The following is a 26,333-nucleotide window of genomic DNA, read 5'->3' on the forward strand; positions in this document are numbered from 1 at the left end:
TTGATATCTTCTCAAATTCAGTTTATAAATATTTTATTGAGAAATTTCACATTTCTGTTATTTTTTTTTTGCAGTTGTGGAGTCTTTTCCTGCTTTGGATATCAGAGGAATACTAGTTTCAGAAAAACAATTTGGAAATATTATTTACTTTTTTATTTTCTGGAATAATTTTAGAAATATAAGTGATAATACTTTTTCTGAAGGTATGATGGAATTCTATGTTGATTCCACGTAGCCCTGGGCTCTTTAAGACTTTAATTATTCCTGAATGTATGGAGCTATTTGAATTATTTGTTTTAAATTGACTTAGCTTTGGTAGGCAATATATCTAGAATTTCATCTATTACTTTCAGATTTTCAAATATGCTAAAATATCACAAGTGTGTCTATATATTTATCTGATTTTTTTCAGTTTGCTGTAATGTCTCCCCTTTCAACACCATTTTTATTCCCTTGATTCTTCTATTTTGTTTGGTTAATTTGGCAAAAGATTTGTCTATATTGTGAATGTTTCCAAAGAACTCTTTGTTCCATTAATTTTATTGTATTTATTTTTCTTAGTATTTTAATTAATTTCAGTTGGGCTTTGATTAGCCCTTTCTGGGTACTTTTACTGTGGAGTAATGTGGTTTGTTTTTTTTTTTTTCTTAAATACTGTTAGGTGCATCATTAAGCTATTAATTAGAGACAAAATCCAGCCTCACTTCATTGTAATGTGCTGGATACTCCGCCGTTTAAGAAGAGCTATCTCAACATGATATATCATGTACAACTGGCCCAAAGAAACATCTTGCTAAACAGAAAAACTTAAAAGCATTTCCATTTGTACTGGCTGGTTTTGTGTGTCAACTTGACACAGGCTGGAGTTATCACAGAGAAAGGTGCTTCAGTTGAGAAAATGCCTCCATGAGATCCAACTGTGGGTCATTTTCTCAATTACAAATCAAAGTGGGAGGACCACTTGTGGATGGTGCCATCTCTGGGCTGGTAGTTTTGAGTTCTATAAGAGAACAGACTGAGCAAGCCAGGGGAAGCAAGCCAGTAAGAAACATCCCTCCATGGCCTCTGCATCAGCTCCTGCTTCCTGACCTGCTTGAGTTCCGGTCCTGATCAACAACAATATGGAAGGTATAAGCTGAATAAACCCTTTCCTCAAAAACTTGCTTCTTGGTCATCATGTTTGTGCAGGAAAAAATTAAAATCAGGAAGAAGACAAAGATGTCTATTCCTCCTCCTTTCTGTCCAGTGTGAACTGGAGCAATAAGAGGAAATTCTATATATAAAGGACCCTAAAGACCCAGAAAAGCCACTCAGCTTGATGATGCAAAATGAACACAAAACCCTGTGTCTTTTCTAGATGTAAATGATCAATATCTCAAAAAAAAAAAAAACCAGAGAAATAATACCATTCACAAGAGCTTCAATGATATCTTAGAATAAATATAACCAATGAAGTAAAAATCTCATATGATAAACTGAAACAATAAACTGAAGAAAATACTAGGTGGAAAGACCTCCCATGCTGTATCTTATTACACACACACACACACACACACACACACAAGAATATTAATGTGGAAGTGAAAGTACGCATGGAAGGAGCTAGAAGAAGAGAACATGGGAGAGAATGGAAGATGAGAGATATAAAGGAAGGGAAAATGCAATCATATTTTAATTATAATTAATTAATTAATTCTCAAATACCCAAAGTTTAAAATGTCTCCCTGAAATTCTTTTGCCATATCCTCTGAAATCCAGGAACCTCTAGAGCTTAAGAAAGAAAGCCCATAACCTGCCTGAGGATCATGTGTTCTACATCTCTTTTTTTAACTTCCTTTCATTACTTGGTCTAATCAGGACCCTTACCACTCTAGTGCCATGAACAGCTTGGAAAAATTTATAAATTATAATGTTGGTGGCAGGTCTTCCATAATTATCATTTGGCCTTCCTCTCTAAAATACACTTGTGGTGAGAATTAAGATTCATGAAACAACTATGAAATAAAATGTAAAAATTATGAAGTAAATAAGACTTGCATGAAAGAAGAAACAAGAATAATCTATAACATCCAGGAAATCTTTGTGAAGAGAGAGAAATTTTTTCTTTTTAAGTTCTGAAACCCAGGGGATACGTGGATGGTTGTTGTTTCTATAGCATCATGCAGAGTTAGCAGATTGGTTTCTTCTCTTGTGCCAGTTCCAAACAATATGTTGTGGTTGTTGACTGCCTAGAGCAGCACCATGTTGAGAAGGATGGTAAAAGGCCTTCCAGGTTCTACATAAAACAAAGGTACAATGATGTAGTGATACCTACCACAGGCTATAAAGAACATGCTTGAAGTCTGGAAGCAGGAACTCCCCAATAGGAAATTTGAAGCTGATACTAATAAAATCAAACATCTGAATGCCATCTGGTCTCAGAGAAATCAATAGGATATATCATTTCAATCACTCAGAAATGCTTCCTCATACAGTCATAGCATATGAAATTGTGAATTCAATAATCATGTTTCAGCATTGTCTTCTTTTAGAGATAGTCAGTGTCACCTTGGAGAAGAGAACTTTTATTTTTTGTTGAGTTCAAGTCATGTTTAGTGGTTTAAAAATTAATTAAACATGGATACAGTTTGAAATATTATATATGCAGTGACAATGTTAAAACACAACCTGTTCCATTGTCTGAAAACTAAAAATATCTATGTCTATTGGTGCCAATTTCTGGCTCTATATTAGATAGGCCAACTAATAGCCACATACTATATTTTTACAGGAAAAGTACCCTATTGATATTTCTACTTGTTACCCTCAGCATGACTCTACTCATAATTACTTCTACTAAACAAAATGGAGAAACCTACATCCTTTTCAATGTGTCCTTTGTCTGTATGAATCTAAGATTATATTTAAATATATTATGGATGGTGAACATCACTTTTATCTCCAACAAATTCTCATGTTTTCCTTTAAGAAATCATTTTGCATTCTGTTGTCATAGCAACAAAATGTGTTAGTAAGTTTTGAAAAAAATGACATTTCACCTGATGTTTATTATTCATGATGCAGATACCATTTTTCCCATCATCTCCATCAACACTAAGGGGTTCCTCCATTTAAATGTAAATTGAAAATAAAAAGATAAAAGGCTCTGCATATACTAGCCATGAAAGGCAAAATTCCTTCTTGGCCATTTTTTTTTCTTTATTCTGTACTTCTAACTCAAAGCCCTCCTAAAGGAGATTCCTAAAGAATATTTACCATTCCACCAAAATCTTAGACTATCTTCAAGCACATTTGCCAAAAGAAGAAGATTGTTCTTATCAGCAATAGTAACAGTTTTTGGTAATACTTATATATGTAAATTTATACATTCAATGAATTTTCACAAACATCTCAACCAGCTATCTCAGCTGGACCCTAGACAAGCTCAAATGCAAAGCTTTCATTTTAATCATCATGTTTAAAAGAGGCATACAGGATCATCCAATTTCCAAGTTAATAAGATGTCCACACTACCTTCAGAATAATTTGTTAAAAAGTTGTTTCAAAGTCTCTAAGTATTGTGTTAAAGTATGGATGGGAATTATGCTGAATCTGTACATTGTTTTTGGAAAAATGCCTGTTTTTACTATGTTAGTTAATGTTAGTTAATCCAATCCATGAGCATGAAAGATATTTCCATCTTTTGATATCTTCTTCAATTTCTGACTTTATAAACTTGAACTTGTCATTCATCTCTTTCCCTTGCTTGGTTAGAGTTAGACTAAGATATTTTATACAATTTATGACTATTGTAAAGGAGGATGTTTCCTCAATTTCTTTCTCATTCAATTTATCATTTGTATAAAGGAGGGCTACTGATTTCCTTGAATTAATTTTGTACCCAGCCGTTTTGCTGAAGGTGTTTATCAGCTGTAGGATTTCTTTGGTAGAATTTTTGGAGTTACATAAACTATCATATCATCTACAAATAGCAATAATTTGACTTCATCCTTTCCAATTTGTATCCCTTTGATCTGCTTCACTTGTTTTATTGCTCTTTCTCAAACTCCAAGTACTGTATTGAATAGATAGGGAGAGAGTAGGCATCCTTTTCCCTAATTTTAGTGGTATTTTTTTAAAGTTTCTCTTCATTTAATTTAATGTTAGCTATTGGCTTGAAGTTTATTGCTTTTATTGTGTTTAGATATTCTGCTTGTATCCCTGATCTTTCCAAGATTTTAACATGAAGTCATGTTGGATTTTTTTCAAAGACTATCAGCACCTAATGAAATGATAATGTTTCTCTTTTCTTTCAGTTTGTTTATATGGTAGATTACATTGCTAGATTTTCATATATTGTATCATCCCTGCATCCATAGGATAAAGCTTAGTTGATCATGGTGGATGACAATACTCAGAGATAAAGATGGACTGGCCCAACATGAGATACATTCTATGGGAGAGTACCAACCATGACTCTATTAATAATGCTCTGCTTTGCTTGAAGACAGGAGCCTAGCCTAACTGTCTCCTGAGAGGCTTCATCCAGTACATGAAAGACAGAAATATAGAAACCCATAGCCAAACATTAGGGGGAGCTTAGAGAGTCTCATGGAAGAATTAGGGATAGGATTGAGGGAGCCAGAGAGGTCAAGGATAGCACAAGAAGACCCATAGAACCAACTAATGTGGACCCATTGGAACTCACAGAGTCCAACCAAAGAGCATGTAGGGGCTGGACCTAAACCCCCTATACATTTGGAGTGAATGTACAGCTTGGTCTTCATATGGTTCCCTAACAATTGGGATGGAAATTGTCTCTGACTCTCTTGCCAAACTTTGGATCCCCTTCCCTGGATGGACTGCCTTGCTGGGCCTCAGTGGGAGAAGATACACTCAGTCCTGCTATGATATGATGTGCTATGGAGGGTTGGTAGCCATGAGGGACTTTTTTTTTCCTCAGGAGAATGGGAATGGGTTATAGTGGGAAGGGGTTTGTGAAAGTGGGACTGTAAGGAAAGGAGGAAGAGAGGCTGTGAGAGGGATGTAATGTGAATAAATAATTAATGGGAAAAATGTTCTTTCATTGAAAGACCTCTGTGTGAGCCCACAAAAATGTCTGATTGCCATGAAACTCATCCATCTACTACTACTTCAGGCAACTGGTCCAGCATCGGTTTCCTTGTTCCTAGAATATGGAATAGAAAGAGCAATCTCAACCCATTGAACATCGCTACTGTATGAAATAATGGAAAAATATATCAGTGAACTTTTATTTGTTTAGATTGGTAGATAGATAGATAGATAATGCTTATTTTTATTTTATGCATATGAGTGTTTGACTTAATGTATAAGTGTATACCTAGTACCCAAGGAAGCAAGAAAAGAACATGAGATCCATTGGAAATGAAATTACAGCCATTTTTTAGGCATCATGTTAGTGCTTGCAACTGAACTCACATCCCCAACTAAAGCAGCAAGTGTTCTTTCCCATTAAACCATGTATGTAATATATTTTTAAATAAGCAAAGAATAATCTTCTTATTTTTCTAAATATTTGAGATCAAATGAGTAGATAAGGCTATGATTTTGATCTAATATTCAAAATATCTTACAAACATAGAACAATGACAACTCTGAAAAACTTTTCAAACTTTTTCATAATAATGTATATTCACATAAATGAAATAAATTTACAATTATTCAGAAGGCTAACTGTAGTCTATTCTATGAATTCTGGTAATAACTATATTAAATTATTGGTTGAGTTTCCTGAATTAATGATTAAAATTCCAAAACTAATAATTTTTTCTTTTTTTCTTTTGTTATTTTTGTTAAGATTTTTGTAGGACCTCAAAGTTTGCATTGGAAGTATTGATTATTATCTACACAGTGGTAAGACACTGCAGCAATAGGATTAGATACTCTAACAATAAAATCAATCACATATTCGTTTGAGTCCTTGCTCTACCACTCAGTAGTCATGTGATCTAGCAAATATAAATTTAATATGTCTCAGCTTTAATTTTCTCACTAGCAGAATGTACTAGCAAAAAAATCACATTTGAAATAATGCTTATGTCATTTATTCTAGGGAACATTAAACAAGATCATTCATGTTATGTTTTTATGCCAACATCTGGCACATAATGCTTACTCAGTGTAAGCTAAATTTTATTAATATTTGCCAGAGCTAAACATGGATAGCCCCCTAGAAGGTCATTATTTTAAGCAAGTCTTTGATATAAATTGATTAACTGACATTTTCTAATTTGGTTTGATTAAGAAGGATGCTAAGGATAAATGGCCAGTTTCAGGCCAGCTAAATTTGCAATCAATCAGTCTTCCTACACTCATGCATCTAGATAGAATCAAATTAGTAGAATATACAAGTCACGATGTTAAACATTATTTAAGTTACATGTAGTAATAATCTTCATCTTTATTTTTTAAATATTAATTATATATTTTATTTTCTATATTCTTTGTTTACATTCCAAATGATTTCCCTTTTCCCAGTTCCGCCCTCCCCATATGTCTCATAAACCTTCTTCTCTCCACTCATTCTCCAATCACCTCTCTCCTTTTTCTCTGTCCTGATATTCCATTCCAATGCTAGATCAAGCCTGTCCAAGATCAGGACCCTCTCCTTACTTCTTCATGGGAGTCATTTGTTATGCTGATTGTGCCTTGGGTATTCAGAACTTATGGGCTAATTAATATCCACTTATCAGAGATTGCACTCCATATGTATTCTTTTGTGATTGGGTTGCCTCGCTTAGGATGTTATTTTCCAGATCCAACCATTTGCCTAAAAATTTCGTGAATTCATTGTTTTTAATTGCTGAGTAGTATTCCATTGTGTAAATATACCATATTTTCTGTATGCATTCCTTCATTGAGGGACATCTGGGGTCTTTCCAGCTTCTGGCTATTATAAATAAGGCTGCTATGAACATAATGGAGCATGTGTCTTTATTGCATGCCGGGGAATCCTTTGGGTATATGCCCAGGAGAGGTATAGCAGGGTCCTGTGGAAGTGTCATGTCCAGTTTTCAGAGGAACCACCAGACTCATTTCCAGAGTGGTTGTACCCATCTTACAACCCCACCAGCAGTGGAGGAGTGTTCCTCTTTCTCCACATCCTCACCAACACCTGCTGTCTCCTGAGTTTTTAACCTTAGCCATTCTGACTGGTGTGAGGTGAAACCTCAGGGTTGTTTTGATTTGCATTTCCCTAATGACTAATGATGCTGAGCATTTCTTAAGGTGCTTCTCGGCCATTCAAATTTCTTCAGGTGAAAATTCTTTGTTTAGCTCTGTACCCCATTTTTAATAGGGTTATTTGGTTCCCTGGGGTCTAACTTCTTGAGTTCTTTGTATAGATTGGATATTAGCCCTCTATCAGATTTAGGGTTGGTGAAAATCTTTTCCCAATTTGTTGGTTGCCAATTGGTCCTTTTGACAGTGTCCCGTGCCTTACAGAATCTTTGTAATTTTATGAGGTCCCATTTGTTAATTCTTGATCTTAGAGCATAAGCTATTGGTGTTCTATTCAGGAACTTTCCCCCTGTGCCCATGTCCTCAAGGGTTTTCCCCAGTTTCTTTTATATTAGTTTCAGTGTGTCTGGTTTTATGTGGAGGTCCTTGATTCATTTGGAGTTGAGTTTAGTACAAGGAGTTAAGAATGGATCAATTCGCATTCTTCTGCATGCTGACCTCCACTTGAACTAGCACCATTTGTTGAAAAGGCTATCTTTTTTCCACTGGATGTTTTCTGCTCCTTTGTTGAAGACCAAGTGACCATAGGTGTGTGGACTCATTTCTGGGTCTTCAATTCTATTCCATTGGTCCACTTGCCTGACATTGTACCAATACCATGCAGTTTTTTTCACTATTGCTCTGTAGTAATGTTTGAGGTCTGGGATTCTGATTTCCCCAGATGTTCCTTTACTGTTGAGAATAGTTTTAGCTATCCTGGATTTTTTGTTATTCCAGATGAATTTGATAATTGCTTTTTCTAACTCTGTGAAGAACTGAGTTGGGATTTTGATGGGGATTGCATTGAATCTGTAGATTGCTTTTAGCAAGATGGCCATTTTAACTATATTAATCCTGCCAATCCATGAGCATGGGAGATTTTTTCCATTTTCTGAAGTCTTCTTCAATTTCTTTCTTCAGAGACCTGAAGTTCTTGTCCTATAGATCTTTCACTTGTTTGGTTAGAGTCACACCAAGATACTTTATATTGTTTGTGGCTATTGTGAAGGGTGTCATTTCCCTAACTTCCTTTTCAGCCTGCTTATCCTTTGAGTATAGGAAGGCAACTGATTTGCTTGAGTTGATTTTATAACCAGCCACTTTGCCGAAGTTGTTTATCAGCTGTAGGAGTTCTCTAGTGGAGTTTTTTGGGTCACTTAAGCATACTATCATGTCATCTGCAAATAGTGATAATTTGATTTCTTCCTTTCCAATTTGTATCCCTTTGACCTTCTTATGCTGTCTAATTGCTCTATCTAGAACTTCAAGTTCTATAGTGAAAAGATATGGAGAGAGAGGACAGCCTTGTCTAGTCCCTGATTTCAGTGGGATTGCTTCAAGTTTCTCTCCATTTAGTTTGATGTTGACTACCGGTTTGCTGTATATTGCTTTAACTATGTTTAGGTATGGACATTGAATTCCTGTTCATTCCATGACTTTTAGCATGAAAGGATGCTGAATTTTTTTTCAAATGCTTTTTCAGCATCTAATGAAGTGACTATATGTTTTCTTACTTTGAGTTTGTTTATGTAGTAGATTGCATTGATGGATTTCCTTATATTGAACCATCCTTGCATCCCTGGGATGAAGCCTACTTGATCATGGTGGATGATCGTTTTGATGTGTTCTTGGATCCAGTTGGCAAGAATTTTATTAAGTATTTTTGCATAGATATTCATAAGGGAAATTGGCCTGAAATTATCTTTCTTTGTTGGATATTTGTGTGGTTTTGGTATCAGCGTAATTGTGGCTTCATAGAACGAGTTGGGTAGTGTTCCTTCTGTTTCTATTTTGTGGAATAGTTTGAAGAGTATTGATGTTAGGTCTTCTATGAAGGTCAGATAGAACTCTGCACTGAAGCCATCTGGTCCCATGCTGTTTTTTTTTTGGTTGGGAGACTTTCTATGACCCCTTTTATTTCTTTAGGGGTTATGGGACTGTTTAGATGATCTATTTGGTCCTGATTTAATTTTGGTATTTGGTATCTGACTAGGAAATTGTCCATTTCCTCCAGATTCTCCAGTTGTGTTGAGTATAGGCTTTTGTAGTAGGATCTTATGATTTTTTGAATTTCCTCAGTTTCTGTTGTTATATCTCCCTTTTCATTTCTAAGTTTGTTAATCTTTATACTGTCTCTGTGCCCTTTGGTTAATCTGGCTAAGGGTTTATCTATCTTGTTGATTTTCTCAAAGTACAAGCTCCTGGTTTGTATGGTTCTCTTTGTTTCTACTTGATTGATTTCGGCCCTGAGTTTGATGATTTCCTGCCTTCTACTCCTCCTGGGTGAAATAGCTTCTTTTTGTTCCAGGGCTTTCAGGTGTGTCATTAAACTGCTAGTGTATGCTCTCTCCATTTTCTTTTTGGAGGCACTCAGGCCTATGAGTTTTCCTCTTAGCACTGCTTTCATTGTATCCCATAGATTTGGGTATGTTGTATATTCATTTTCATTAAATTCTAAAAAGTCTTTGATTTCTTTCTTTATTTCTTCCTTGACCAAGGTATCATTGAGTAGAATATTGTTTAGTTTCCACGTGTATATGGGCTTTCTGTTGTTTTTGTTGCTACTGAAGACCACTTTTACTCCATAGTGATCTGATAGGAGGCATGGGATTAGTTTGATCTCTTTATATTTGTTGAGTTCTGTCTTGTGACCAATTATATGGTCGATTTTGGAGAAGGTACCATGAGGTGCTGAGAAAAAGGTATATTCTTTTGCTTTAGGATAAAATGTTCTATATATACCAGAGCAAGCTGCTTGCTCCCAGCCGGCCTCTGGGTGTACTGCTGGCCTCTTGCACTTCCTGGAGACTGGGTGCTGTGGCCCAGGCTGTTCCAGATCCCAAAGCTGAGGCCTGAAGGCTCCCACCAGAGGCCTCAGGGCTGGATCCTCTGCTCTGCAGGGCTGGACTCACCAGAGCATGCTGCTCGCTCCTACAAAGACTTTTGATGCAGTCATATCTTAAGATGTATCATACAGATGAAGTTCAGTTAATTATCACCAGGAAACAACCCAGTGTTAAACTATCAAAGGTTGAATTAACACTGCCTACAGAGTCATATTAAACCAAACTTCCTTCTTTCAATCTTCACCTTTAAAATTTTCAAAATCATTATACATTGAAATGCATTGTTCTTGCATCTAACTGAAAACCTTTGGCTAATATTTAAAAAAAAAAAATCTTTATTTTTTTCTCTTTAACCTACAAGAAAAAATGTAAGACTCCTCACCAGAACCCTTATATAATCACATAATAGTGGTAGAGATTTGGTAGTCCAAAGAACATGTTTTAAAGGATAAAAATAAAAAGGGAGGCTCGTACAATAACTGTCAGGTCCAATGACTGGCAAATGGCCTGAAATGATAGCTTCCTTCTTTCCAGTGAAATCATGCTATAAAGCAAAGGTTTGTTATACACATCACTAGCTGTCTTAGCTTACATTCTCCTTTTAGAAGACTCCAAGACAAATATATATATGAAGCAATAGTTCACATAGGAAATATGCTGGTCAATTTGTTTTTGTCAACTTAACACAAGCTAGGGTCATCTGAGAAAAGGAAATCTCAGATGAGAAAATGCCTTCACCAGATTGGCCTTTAGACAAGTTTGTAGAGCACTTCATTCGCCATTTTTGTGCAAGTGCCAAATGACTCTATGTGGTTCCATTCCACCCCTGGACAAGTGGTCTTGGGTTGTATGCAAATTAAGCTATTCAAACCAGGGAGCGAAAGACAGAAAGTAGCATTCCTCCATGATAAAGGCTTAAATTCCTGATTTGAGTTCCTACCTCAGGTTTCCTCAATTGACTATGCCTGAGGATATGTAAGCAAAACCAACAGATGTTGCCTTGTTTTTTTGTTGTTGTTCTCTTTTTATTGAATATATTTTTCATTTACATTTCAAATGTTATACCTCTTCCCAGTTTCCCGCCTCCCCGAAAACCCATCCTCCCATCCTCTGCCTCCAAGAATATGGTCCTCCACACAACCCACTCCCATGACCCTCCCTCCATTTCCCCACATTGGGGCCTCTATTGAGCCTTCACAGGACCAAGGACCTCTCCTCCCACTGATGCCCTACAAGACATTCCTCTTCCACTCTTTTGACTGGAAACCATGTGTATCCCTTGGTTGATGGCTTAGTCCCTGGGAGTCCTGGGGCACCTGGTTGGTCAACATTGTCATTCTTCTCACTGGACTGTAAACCGCCCCCAGCTCCTCCAGACTGCCCTCCAACTCCTCCATTCTGAACCTCTCCCTCATTCCAATGGTTGGCTGCTAGTATTTGCTTTTGTATATGTAAGTCTCTGGAGAGCCACTCCAAAAGACACCCATAACAGGCTCCTTTCAGTATGTACTTCTTGTCATCCATAGTAGATTTGGGGTTTGGTGACTGTTTATAGGATGAATCCCCAGGTAGGGCAGCCTCTGGGTGGTCTTTCCTTCAGTCTCTGCTCCACACTTTGTCTCCATAGTTGTTCCTGTGAGGAACCAAGTTGTCTTGTGTTATGGTCTTCATCACAGCAATTACAGCAAGCTTTGAAAGTAAGTGATTCTAAATCGCTCAGGTGAATAATTGTGGACACAAGCCAACAAAATATGCACTATTGAATAAGCCACCCAGTAACCAACTACAGTTATGTCCTGCTGGAGCTCTTTTACAAACTATGTATTTAAAAATCTTATTGAAACTGGTTATGTCATTTCTTTTCTGGCTTTCAAGTACAAATTGTGTAATGTTAATTTGAAATACTTCTTTCCATTAATTTATTTTTTCAATTTACATCTTGATTGTTGTCCTTCTCTCCAGGTTCCCCTCACAGAGTACCCCCATCTCCTCTACTCTCAGATGACGGGCCCCTCTTGGTATCTCCCTATCCTGGCACATCACTTCTCTGCAGACTTAGTCATATCCTCTCCCACCGAGATCAGACTAAGCAGCCCAGTTGGGGAATGATTAGGCTGAGCAAACTGGCAATGCTTTAAAGACCATGTCAATATACAGAAGCAGAGACTTGATATTTCATAGGATGAGATGAACTTTTCACCCTAAGTGTTCAAATGTCAAATGGGTTGGGGAGAGATATTGTATGAGACAATATAAATGTTTGGTACACTATAGTTTACCAATACCTAGTTCTTTCCTGTTGGAACAGTCCACAGGCATTATGAAACAAAATGAACTATATGAATGAAAATGTGGGTAGTGATGCGTACTGGGATGTGAATTATTAAAAACACATGTAAAAGTTTCCTAACTCTCCTCCTCTGTTATAGAATCCTGAAGGAGGCCTGAAAATAGTAAGGCCAGAGATCAAGCCACCACACCTTACAGTCATCATATAGAGAAAACTCCTTTTGGGAGGAATGTTGGAACACACAAAAGACTCCTTCTAAATAAGTAAACTGTGCTTTGTTAAGCAATTGATACTTGGGATCATGTTTGTCACAGAATGCTGCATAGTAAATCCTAATTGATAGTTCTGGATTCTGCACATCATGTCTGAAAATCATTCTGTATTGGCATCATAGTGAAATATCTCGTAAAATCTTAACTGTCATTTAAAATAATCAGTGTATTTATCTAGGGATTGAAATATGTGAGCATAGTAAAAATCAAAGTTAATCAGGAAACTGGCTATATATACTGGCATTAGCATACTCTAACATTGCAATAACAAGCCTCAATCAAACTATAGATTAACTGATAAAACTCTCATCAATGCCAGTACTCAAAGAAAATATTAATGAGAATTGTTCTAACGTTAATTTTTCTATTAGAAATACTTGTGGGTTTTGTTTTTTTACATTTTAATCAGTATAGAATATAAAATTTGATCTCACTTCCTTAATGAAAATATGGAACACATCTTTGATAATGAAGAATCATGCTGTTCAAAGGGAAAATTGATGCCCATGGTTTGAGAACCATGTTTATATGATTTAAAAGAAACTTACCCACAGAGATGCTCAGTTCTAAAAGCCTAGTGTCATATTTAATACCTTATACTTACACATGGACTTTGTCAACTCATGCCATGGTTACCGGTGTTGTCCTGGTATGAGACTATTCAAATCTCTGCATGTACATTTTATTCAATATTCATGTATTATTTACCTCTTTCTGTACTGTCTCTGGCCTGTTTATGTTTATTGTTTTATTTCTATGCAGCACTGATATCAACACAGTAGATATATTCATAACATACAAATAGGATATGTGTTGAGTATTTAATTCCATTAAAGCATATAGAGGTTTTTCAGGTAGCTACATATTATACACTGGCCCAAATGTCAAGCCAAATCATCCGAGACTCCCATACCAAAAGATGAATGTGCTAGGATACATTCACTTTTTCCCCTTTTTACTCTCAGAAGTAAATTGGTCCATTTATTTAAGTCCTTTAGTTACATGAAAATGACCATTCTCATCAGGCATGGTGAAGGAATGATGTTCCATTCACATACCTCTGTCAAAATGATTCAGTACATTTACGCCTAATTGTGGTATTTAAGTCATGTTCTTTCTTATCCTATAATTAAATTAACTTTAATTAGTTTCTCTCCCACTGCAACCCTACCCCAAGCACTTCATAAGATTGCTGTGCTTTGAATTTCCATTTATCCTCTAAAAATCTGAGTCATCTCAGAAAGGCACCACTAACATGGTTGTTAAAGTAACACTAAAAGGTACTGTATAATAATATGGCAGGGATCAGGAATAAGGAGAAGGAAGACTCATTAAATCATTTTCATTTAATTATAATTCTTTAATATTATTCATAGAATGCACATTAAATGTGATACAGTCTCCTAGAGGCTTATAGGAAGAAGATATATTCATATTTCTTTGGAAAATGACAATCCAATATGGGCTAAGATTACTGCCCAATTTACAATAGCTAGGAAGTAGAGTCAGCCGAGATATCAATCAACTGATGAAAGGATAACAAAAATGTGTTACCTTTGCACAATGGAATTCTATTCAGCAATAAGTAAAGATAAAACTTTCAGGGAAATGAATAGAACTGGAAAACATTATGCTAAGTGAAGTAAGCCAGGACAAGAAAGGTAAAAACTTCATGTTCTCTCTTATTTGTGGATCATAAACTTGAACTGTTATATAGCTGTTTTTACTTCAATCTCCACTAGATAAAAATAGTAAAACCCTATTCCTAACACACCACATATTTTAGATACAGGACACAGAAATACCAAGCTGAAACTGAGCTAGCAGTGTCTTTTCTGCTGGCTAGGATTCATGCTGGTATAAAATAATAATGTAAGATGTTGAGGGATCAAAGTTAGCAGCAATTACATTTACCTTTAGACCCCAAGTGCTATGATATTGTACTGCCTTAAAAGACATTGACACTATTGAAACAGGGCTATCAATATGCTGGTGTTACCAATCATTTTCTACCAATAATTTTCAGGCTTTGAGGCCTGTTCCATGGAAATAGATTCATATATGGCAATGTAGAACTGCTCAAAATGCTATGGCTAGGGAGGTCACAAACATTAGGAGGGCCTTTACTAGTAATGTTTTGCCAAATGAACATGTAATTAAACTGCCTTCTAAATATGCATGTCCATGATCATAGATTAGTACTGCCCTCAACCTTGATCATTTGGCACTGAGTAATCATCAGAGTTTTGATTCATAACTATTCAAAGCACTGAGAAAAATGTTTGTTTTTCTCAGTTTGACCTCAAGCAGGAAATATATTTCACACTCAAACAAGGCCCAAAAATACTGAAATGCTGGGCAGAAATACTGTGGAATCCAAAGAATGGGGAAAAGAGTTATGAAGTGATATCTTACGGGTACTGCACTCATAAATACAAAGTATCTATGAATGCCTCCACAGTTCCTGCAAAAGAAAGAGAAGGGTAGGAAGGGAGAGTACATGAGAGAGAAAGTGGGGTTGGAGGAAATGAGAAGGAGGGACATGAAGACAGGAATGTGTGGTGGTTTAAATGAAAGTGGTCCCCACAGGCTAACATGTTTCAATGCTTGCTGGTCTGTTGGTAAACCTCTTTGGGATGGATTAGAAGGTGTGGCTTAGCTGGAAGAGGTATGTCAATGTGAATGAGATTTGAGGTTTGAAATGTTCATATCATTCCAAGTTACTATGCTCTGCATCCTTCTCTCTCTCTCTCTCTCTCTCTCTCTCTCTCTCTCTCTCTCTCTCTCTCTCTCTCTCTCTCTCTCTCTCCTCAGAATATCTTTTTTTCTGTACTACATATCTCTAGGCCTAGGCCTGCAAGCTTTCAGACTGTATATAATCTAATCTTCCAAGATAATTGACTCAATCCAACTTCTCTCAGCTTCTCACTAAACTGTTTTACTTGGCTTCATAATAACTTTGACAGTATGTTCTAAGCTATTGGCTCTATCCTGCTGCCAATAGGAGTTTATTACCAGAAACCAGTGGCATTTAGCCACAGAAAGCAGTGATTATTAGCACAGAATAGTAAGAGAGAAAAGAAATCAGTTCTTTTTTTTTAATCGATACATTTTTTATTTACATTTCAAATAATTTCCATTTTCTGGCTCCCCACTCCCCGAAAGTCCCATAAGCCCTCTTCCCTCCCCCTGTTCCCCCATGCCCCCCTTCCCCATTTCTTGTTCTGGTACTGCACTGAGCCTTTCCAGAACCAGGGGCCACTCCCCCGTTCTTCTTGGACATCATTTGATATGTGGATTATGACTTGAGTAATCAAATTTTCCAGGCTAATATCTGCTTATCAGTAAGTGCATACCATGATTAATCTTTTGAGACTGGGTTACCTCACTTAGTAGGATGTTCTCCAGCTCCATCCATTTGTCTAAGAATTTCATGAATTCATTGTTTCTAATGGCTGAATAGTACTCCATTGTGTAGATATACCACATTTTTTGTATCTATTCCTCTGTTGAAGGACACCTGGGTTCTTTCCAGCTTCTGGCTATTATAAATAGGGTTGCTATGAACATAGTGGAGTGTGTATCCTTATTACATGCTGTAGAATCCTCTAGGTATATGCCCAGGAGTGGTATAGCAGGGTCCTCCAGAAGTGACAAGCCCAGTTTTCTGAGGAACCACCAGACTCATTTCCAGAGTAGTTGTACCAATTTGCAACCCCACCAGCAGTGGAGGAGTGTTCCTCTTTCTCCACATCCTCGCCAACACCTGCTGTCTCCTGAGTTTTTAATCTTAGCCATTTTGACTGGCGTCAGGTGAAATCTCAGGGTTGTTTTGATTTGCATTTCCCTAATAACTTATGATGTTGAACATTTTTTAAGATGCTTCTTCGCCATCCGACGTTCTTCAGGTGAAAATTATTTGTTTAGCTCTGTATCCCATTTTTTAATAGGGTTATTTGGTTTTCTGGGGTACAACTTCTTGAGTTCTTTGTATATATTGGATATTAACCCTCTATCAGATGTAGGGTTGGTAAAGATTTTTCCCCAATTTGTTGGTTGCTGATTTGTCTTTTTGATGGTGTCCTTTGCCTTACAGAAACTTTGTAATTTTATGAGGTCACATTTGTCTATTCTTGATCTTAGAGCATAAGCTATTGGTTTTCTGTTCAGGAGCTTTTCCCCTGTGCCCATGTCCTCAAGGGTCTTTCCCAGTTTCTTTTCAATTAGTTTCAGAGTGTCTGGCTTTATGTGGAGGTCCTTGATCCACTTGGACTTGAGCTTAGTACAAGGAGATAAGGATGGATCAATTCGCATTCTTCTGCATGCTGACCTCCAGTTGAACCAGCACCATTTGTTGAAAAGGCTATCTTTTTTTCCATTGGATGTTTTAATTTCCTTTGTCGAAAATCAAGTGGCCATAGTTATGTGGGTTCATTTCTGGATCTTCAATCCTGTTCCATTGATCTGCCTGCCTGTCACTGTACCAATATCATGCAGTTTATAACACTATTGCTCTGTAGTAATGTTTGAGGTACAGGATACAGATTCCCCCAGAATTTCTTTTGTTGTTGAGAATAGTTTTTGCTATCCTGGGTTTTTTGTTATTCCAGATGAATTTGAGAATTGCTCTTTCTAACTCTATTAAGAACTGAGTTGGGATTTTGATGGGCATTGCATTGAATTTGTATATTGCTTTTGGCAAGATGGCCATTTTAACTATATTAATCCTGCCAACCCATGAGCATGACAGATTTTTCCATTTTCTGAGGTCTTCTTCCATTTCCTTCTTCAGAGTCTTGAAGTTCTTGTCATACAGATCTTTCACTTGTTTGGTCAGAGTCACACCAAGGTACTTTATATTGTTTGTGGCTATTGTGAATTACTGACAACAATGCCAAGAATGCATTGTGGAAACAATAGGTGTCTTTGGGGCTGGAGAGTTGGCTTGGTTGTTACAAGCACTTGTTGCTCATGCAGAGGACCCTGGTTTCCAACAACAACATAGCAGCTGTCTGTAACTCTAATTTCATGGATGTAATGCTCTCTTATGACCTCCTTGGGCACCAGCCACACAAGGCATATAGTCGTATACACATACACACTTATAAATAGACACTTGTAAACATAAAATTTTAAAAAAATCATTAAAATTCTTTAAAAAAACTAAATGTCACCCACACAGAAAATAGCAGTATATTCTTATCTTACACTATGTAATTCAAAATGAATTAGTGACCTAAATTTTTTTTTCAAAATCTGAAAAAGAGTTTTAGAAAGAAACCTAGTGGAAAAACAAATGTAAACTGTATTTGTCAATTATGTCTCAGATATAATACCAAACTCAACTACATAAAAGAAATAAACATCATAATGTAATGGAACCTAAAACATGGGAGAAACAAATTATGAATTATATAACACAGTTACTTCCCAGTGTATATAAACAACTTACAGAAACTATCAACAAAATGTTAACAACTCTATTTGAAAAAAATATTATAAACCTCCTAATCCCCCTTCTGAATATTTATCCAAAGGAACTAAAATTGGGATCTGAGAGATCTTTGTATTCATATACTCATAGCAGAGCACATAATGATCATAATCTATAGGTAAACCAGATATACAACTATGAAAAAGTAATTTTAAAGTTCCATAGCTATGTGATGGAATATTACTTAACTATTAAAAGAATTGAAATTGTGATATGTACTATACCTTAGATACACACTGGAGACATTAAGATAATTGACATAAATCAACCAGAGATAGACAATTATTGCATGATCGCACTTACTGGAAATAGTCAAATTCCCCAAATTCAGAGTAGAAAGCTAGTTGTCAGGGATTGGAAGAAGGGAGAATGGGAAACTGCTCACTAACCAGTATAAAGTTTAATAGTTGTCATCTAAACAAGACGTATATACTGACAACACCAACTGACATTCCAGTATCAACAGGGGACCCACAGAAGGCCTCATCCATTGATGAAAAACTACAGGCAATCAGTGACTACTGAGATGAGAGAATTGGTATTTTCTGGGGACAAGGTTCCTGATAGATTAATCAATTGCCAAAAAAAATCAGCCCTACGCACATATGAAAAATACACATTTTTCTCATCAGTAGCATTTATAACTAATACACACAGATCTCTATGTAACAAGGTTAAAAGGGTGTTTGAGAATAAATAGGAGGGATACAGAAGGAACTGAAAGGAGGATAAGGAAGGGAGAATGACATAAATGCATATATTTCATATATGATAATTTCAAAAATTATATAAAATTAAACATGGGCTCACAAGTAAAAGAGCTTATACAGAATTCTGGAAGCAACATATGGAGGGGCAGCGGCGGCAGCAGCAACAGCAGCAGCAGCTGGTCCAGCGGAAGGGCCATCAGCAGTGGAACCAAGGTGACAGGGTCCAGGCAGGCCCTGTGCCCACTAACACTGACCATCTCTGGACAGCCAGACTGCAAGCTGTGGCAGATTTACAGCGCTTTTCACCGCACAGAAGCCACATCAGAACTCTGCCTCCCAGCAGTCAGTTACGAGAGCCCCCCCCCCCCTTCATCTTGGTTCTCCGACCCCAGAGAGATCAGAAAGCCTGAGGTATGAAAACATAACCCAAGGCCAACATCACAGGGGTCTAAGCCCAACAGGTGTTGGCCTGCACTCAGGCCCTGGGCTGTTGGAGGGGGGGGGCATCCGTGTGCCAACCCGGCCAGGAGGTTGTTTGCCCAACCCAGTGCGCACACCGCCATTTTAGCTACTAGGCACCAGAGAGTTCTAGCAGGCAAAGTCAGCTATGAGTCATAGCCCAAGGCTAACATAGTGGGGGTCTAGGCCCGACAGGTCCTGGACTGCCCACAAGACCTGGGCTGCTCGGTGGGCCATCTGTGTGCCAACCAGGCCAGGAGGTTGTTAGCCAAGCAGACTCACCTGACACTTTTAGGGAGTGCTCACACGCTGCCATCCTGGCCACCTAACACTCATAGCCCAAGGGGAACTTTCCTCAGACATTGGCCTGCCAGGCTTTTGCCTAGACTCAGAGCCTGAGCAGCTAGGCTAGCCTTGTGTGCACAAACCCAGTTGGGAGATCGGCTGCTCAGCAGAATGATCATAACTCGTAATAGGTCCCGCAGCATACACCATCAGCACTCCCTGAAGGTGCAAACAGGCATCATCTGGTTCACAGATACAATCTGGGGCAAGGCACACTAGAGCTGCAAGGGCACCCAAGAGGAGGACAACACATCAGCAATCTGCTACAGGGGAAACCCAGCCATCCAGTGTTGCAGAAATAGCCTTAGAGCCTCACAGGAGGTTCAAACACCAGCCAGAGACAAGACCAGCTAATGCCAGAGAACAAGATGGCAAAGGGCATATGCAGGAACACTACTAACAGAAATCTAGGCAATATGGCAGCGTCTGAACCAAACTCTCCAACATCAGCAAGTCCTGGTTATGCCAACACACCAGAAAAACAAGATTTGGATTTAAAATCACTGGTCATGATGTTGCTAGAAGAACACAAAAAGGACATAAATGAATCTCTTAAAGAAATACAGGGGAACATGAATAAGCTAGAAACCCATATAATGGAAACACAAACGTCACTTAAAGAAATTCAGGAGAATAAGGTTCAAGAGAGAGAAGCCAATAAAGAAGAAACACAGAAAGAAAGAAAGAAAGAAGGAAAGAAAGAAAGAAAGAAAGAAAGAAAGAAAGAAAGAAAGAAAGAAAGAAAGAAAGAAAGAAAGAAAGAAAACTTAAAGAAACACAGGAGAACTTGAGTCAACAGGCAGAAGTCATGAAAGAGGAAACACAAAAATCTCTTAAAGAATTAAAGGAAAACAAACAAATGATGGAACTGAGAAAAACCATCCTGGATCTAAAAACAGAAGTAGAAAGAACTAACAAATCACAAAGGGAGACAACTTTGGAGATAGAAAACCGTGAGAAGAAATCAGGGGCCATAGATACAAATATCAACAACAGAATACAAGAGATGGAAGAAAGAATCTCAGATGCCCGAAGATACCATAGAAACCATTGACTCAACAGTCAAAGAAAATGCAAAATGCAAAAAGCTTGTATCCCAGAACATCCAGGAAATCCAGATATTTCCAAACAATGAGAAGACCAAACCTAAGGATTATAGGTATAGATGAGAGTGAAGATTTACAACTTAAAGGGCCAGCAAATATTTTCAATAAAATTATGGAAGAAAACTTTCCCAACTTAATGAGAGAGATGCCTATGAATATAAAAGAGGCCTAGAGAACTCCAAACAGACTGGACCTGAGCAGAAATACCTCTCATCACATAATAATCAAAACCCCAAATGCACTAAACAAAGAAAGAATATTAAAGGCAGTAAGGGAAAAAGGCCAAGTAACATATAAAGAAAGACCTATCAGAATCACACCAGACTTCTCACCTGAGACCATGAAAGCTAGAAGATCCTGGGCAGATCTCATGCAGAGTCTAAGAGAGCACAAATGTCAGCCAAGACTACTATACCCAGCAAAACTCTCATTCACCATAGATGGAGAAACCAAGATATTCCATGACAAAACCAAATTTACACAATATCTTTCCACAAACCCAGCTCTGCAAAGAATAATAGGAGGAAAACTCCAATACAAGAAGAGAAACTACACCCTGGAAAAAGCAAGATCGTTACTTTCTTTCATCAAACCCAAAAGATGATAACCACTCAAATATAAAAATAACATCAAAAATGACAGGAAGTAATAATCACTATTCCTTAATATCTCTTAACATCAATGGACTCAATTCCCCAATAAAAAGACATAGACTAACAGACTGGATAAAGAAACAGGACCCTACATTTTGCTCCATACATGAGACATACCTCAGTGTCAAAGACAAAAACTACCTTAGAGTAAAAGGCTGGAAGACAATTTTACAAGCCAATGGTCTCAGGAAACGAGCCGGAGTAGCCATTCTAATATCAGATAAAATTGACTTTCAACCTAAAGTCATCAAAAGAGACACAGAAGGACACTTCTTGCTGGTCAAAGGAAAAATCCACCAAGAAGAACTTTCAATTCTGAACATCTATGCACCAAATGCAAACACACCCTCATTTGTAAAAGAAACTTCACTAAAGCTCAAAGCACACATTGCACCTAACACAATAATTGTGGGTGACTTCAACAATCCACTCTCCTCAATGGACCCATCAGGAAAACAGAAACTAAACAGGGACACAGTAAAACTAATTGAAGCTTTGGACCAATTGGATTTGACTGATATTTATAGAACCCTAAAGCAAAAGAATATACCTTTTTTTCAGCACCTCATGGTACCTTCTACAAAATCGACCATATAAATGGTCACAAGACAGGCCTGAACAAATATAAGAAGATCGAACTAATCCCATGCCTCCTATCAGATCACTATGGAGTAAGAGTGGTCTTCAATAGCAACAAAAACAACAGAAAACCCACATACACATGGAAACTGACCAATAATCTACTCAATGACACCTTGACCAAAGAAGAAATAAAGAAATCAGAGGTTTTTTAGAATTTAATGAAAATGAAGGCACAGCATACCCAAATCTTTCGGACACAATGAAAGCAGTGCTAAGAGGAAAACTCAGCCCTGGGTGCCTCCAAAAAGAAAATGGAGAGTGCATACACTAGCACCTTAACGACACACCTGAAAGTCCTGGAACAAAAAGAAGCCAATTCCCCAAGGAGGAGTAGAAGACAGGAAATCATCAAACTCAGGGCTGAAATCAATCAAGTCAAACAAAGAGAACCATACAAAGAATCAAAGAATCCAGGAGCTGGTTCTTTGAGAAAATAAACAAGATAGATAAACCCTTAGCCAGACTGACCAAAGGGCACAAAGAAAGTATCCAAATTAACAAAATTAGAAATGAAAAGGGGGATATAACAACAGAAACTGAGGAAATCCAAAAAATCATCAGATGCTACTTCAAAAGCCTATACTCAACACAACTGGAGAATCTGGAGGAAATGGACAATTTCCTAGACAGATACCAAATACCAAAATTAAATCAGGACCAAATAGATCATCTAAACAGTCCCATAATGCCTAAAGAAATAGAAGGAGTCATAGAAAGTCTTCCAACCAAAAACAGCACAGGACCAGATGGTTTCAGTGCAGAATTCTATCAGACCTTCAAAGAAGACCTAACACCAATACTCTTCAAACTATTCCACAAAATAGAAACAGAAGGAACACTATGCAATTGCAGGACCCCCGAACGGGAGACCCCACTCGAGTCTCAGGTCGATGCACACCCAAGGAAACACTAGAGACCGATTTGATGTAAAAACATGAGGTAGTTTAATGGCGGAGCTCTGGGTTGACACGTGTCTTATGCAAAAGACAGAGGAGCCGACCCAGAAGCTCAGAAGCTAGGGGTTTTTATAGGAAAGGCGAGGGGGTTTCGCGCTTTTACATGATTGGTTAATTCATACACAATTACATCAGCAGGTAGTATGTGCAGACCAGCACATCAGCATTGGGGGAAAGCAGGAAACTTATCTATTGTTAGCAAAAGGGTTGGGGGAAGGAGTCCAGATGGTCCCTGACTCAGCAGAGGTTGTTTAGGCAACTTCCTTATCTTTATGACCAGTCAGTTCCTGGAATGTCCTAATGGCCTTGAGTGTAGGCCCAACCTGCCTGGGTGGGCCCAGCCTGCCTTGGCTTGTCTAGGCTTGCCCGGGCCTGTCCCTGGCCTGCCTTTGTCCCTGGGCCATGGATTCTGTAGAGTTCTGACTTAATTTTATTTTTAAGCTACATCATTCCCCTCTTCTCTTTGTTTATAATTTTAATCTTAAAGTTTTTAAAGCTCAGTATTTCTTTCTAGAAAGTGGTAAGCATATTCTTCTACTTCCCTGGGCAAAGGATGATATTGTCGTTGCAAAACCATGAGTTGTACAGCATTTACTCTACTTTTAACAAAAGCTATGCCCTTATTTATTAGACATGGGCCAAAGACCAAAACCAAGCATATGATAAGTACAGGTCCTGCGAGGGTGGAGAGCAAGGTGGTCATCCATGGGGATTTGGAATACCAGAATTTGAACCATCCCAGTTGCTCTACTCATTCTTGCTTTCTCTTTTCAAGCCTTTCTTTTAATTTCTGCATGGAATCTCGGACCACTCCTGTGTGGTCTGCGTAAAAACAATACTCTTCTTTTAAGGCTGCACACAATCCCCCTTCCTTTAAGAATAACAAGTCTAATCCTCTTCTATTCTGTAATACTACCTCAGATAAGGAGGTCAAGGATTTCTCTAATGCATCAACAGACTTTTGAAGCATTTCTAGATCTTCAGTTACAGCTTGCTTAAGAGAATGAAAGGAATGAGCCCCTTGTCTTCCTTCTATTAGGGCCGTCACACCCGTTCCTTCTCCTGCTGCAATACCGGCCCCAATCATCATTGCTAGAGTTACAGAAATGGGCTCCCTCTTCATTCTTCCGTTGACATATTCATCTAAAAAGGAAGCAGGGTGATAATACATTTGAGGTAAAAGTTGAACCATAACACAAAAATTTAACTAGGGTTAAAAACACTAGTTGACACACAAGGGGTGAGTCCTGTATTACAGGCCCACCATCCAGCCGGGGAGGGTACAAGATAGGACCCAATTTTTGCCATACTCATAGAGTGAGTCCTGCCACATAAATGTCAGTGGGAGGGAGGGGGATTCCCGAGGCAATGTCCTGTACCCCCTCCTGATGTTGTTACCTCAGTCAGGGTCAACTTCTTTCCTGTCCCCCATGAGAAGGAAGTATGATCAGTAGTTTCATTGACATCCCCATTAAAGGCAATATCTTCATAGTAGGGGGATCCTGACGACAAGCATAACCAGCATTCGGCAGTTGCATCTGGGTCAGTGCTGTTCGCAGTATAAAAAGGTCCTCTGACTAGGTTAAACGGTCTCTGCCCTGTTGATGGGTATGTGGGGATCACGGTTGAGGGCCCGCGGAGGCTGATGGTGCTAAGAGGTTCTACTGTCTTTTGAATAGATGGGGCAGTCACAGGGGCTGGGGGTTTGGGTTTGGCCGGGGGGCCTTGTTCTGGAAGAATCTTGTTAGGTCCCACAGGTACTGGAGCTGAACTCTCTATTTTGAGTCTGATCGATATCAGGGATCCAGGATTATTCCCATGGTTATAGTAAACCAGTACCCAGGACAACCCATTTAGCCACATAGGTAAGGAGTTGCGTTTCCCTGTGTCAGTGAACCGGATTTTTATATAGTCCAGGTCCTTAGGAGAACAGGGTTTGTCTGCATATAAGGGAAAAGTGACATGTCACCCCGGTCCTGAATTCACAAAGGAAAAGGTTATAAGATCAGCCAAGTGGGTAGACCATTTCCAATATCCATCATTCAAACTTATACATCTCCAACGCCTGCAAAAGAATTCATCTGGCCCTCCACAGCCCCCAGAATCAGTGGTCCTGGGGCAGGCATAAAACCCCTTGCTCCGAACAATGTTAGGGGGAATACTCTTGGTGATGGGATTCATGGAGCGAAAACAGGATCCGAGATCCGGCCACCAAGTGTCTGGAGGTGCAACAGTTTGAGCTCTACCTATAATTCACCCCGTGCTAATGTCTGATATCTGCCAAACCAAAGATAGGGGAGCGTGGGGATTATCAGTCTTCAGTGGGGTGCAAGTGGGGTAGACGTAGCATAAGAGGATTATTAGTCTTTTCCAGAGCCCACTCATCTCGATCAGGTCCAGGGGGAGCCTTCTTAACATGTGAGGCGTGGACCCAGGTGGGGATTCCTTCTACCTTTACGGCAGTCGGTGTGGTCAGCAGTACTAGGTAGGGTCCTTTCCACCGAGGTTCGAGGCTCCCCATCCGTTGTCTTCTCACCAAGACTGCATTTCCCACTTCAAAGCGGTGTGGCACCTGCAGGTCGTCCGCACTGTAGGTCTCTTTCAATTGTTCCCAGATCTCTTTTCCGAAGATCTCTAGAGCCTTTAAACGGGCTAGAAGGCAAGACGAGGGGATGAGGGAGGGGGGTACGTCAGAATGTACTCTATCCTCTGTGGTTATGTGTATGGGCAGGGGCGCCCCAAACATTAATTCAAAAGGTGTTAAACCTGAAGCTCCGGGGGTATTTCGAACCCGGAACAGGGCATAGGGGAGAAGGGCTATCCAATCATTCCCGCTGGTCTCCCAGGTCAATTTTTTTATTTTATTTTATTTTATTTTATTTTATTTTATTTTTTTTATTTTTTTATTTTATTTTTTATTGATATATATTTACATTTCAAATGATTTACCCTTTTCTGGGTCCCCACTCCCCGCAAGTCCCATAGGCCCTTTTCCGTCCCCCTGTTCTTCCATCCACCCCTTCCCATTTCCCCGTTCTGGAATTCCCCTATACTCTTGCACTGAGTCTTTCCAGAACCAGGGGCCACTCCTCCATTCTTTTTAGACATCATCTGGGTCCCCACTCCCCGCAAGTCCCATAGGCCCTTTTCTGTCCCCCTGTTCTTCCATCCACCCCTTCCCATTTCCCCGTTCTGGAATTCCCCTATACTCTTGCACTGAGTCTTTCCAGAACCAGGGGCCACTCCTCCATTCTTTTTAGACATCATTTAATTTGTGGATTATGTCCTGGGTATTCAAAGTTTCTAGGCTAATATCCACTT

General features: G+C 38.6%; 1 pseudogene; it reads right to left on the bottom strand.

Annotated features, from left to right (window-relative positions):
* LOC127674665 (zinc finger protein ZPR1-like) overlaps nucleotides 1-25,193 on the bottom strand; it is a 46,007-nt pseudogene extending 20,814 nt beyond the window's left edge.
* Nucleotides 25,194-26,333: the final 1,140 nt, after the last annotated feature.

Source organism: Apodemus sylvaticus, chromosome X, assembly GCF_947179515.1.
Source record: "Apodemus sylvaticus chromosome X, mApoSyl1.1, whole genome shotgun sequence".
Lineage (NCBI taxonomy): Eukaryota > Metazoa > Chordata > Mammalia > Rodentia > Muridae > Apodemus > Apodemus sylvaticus.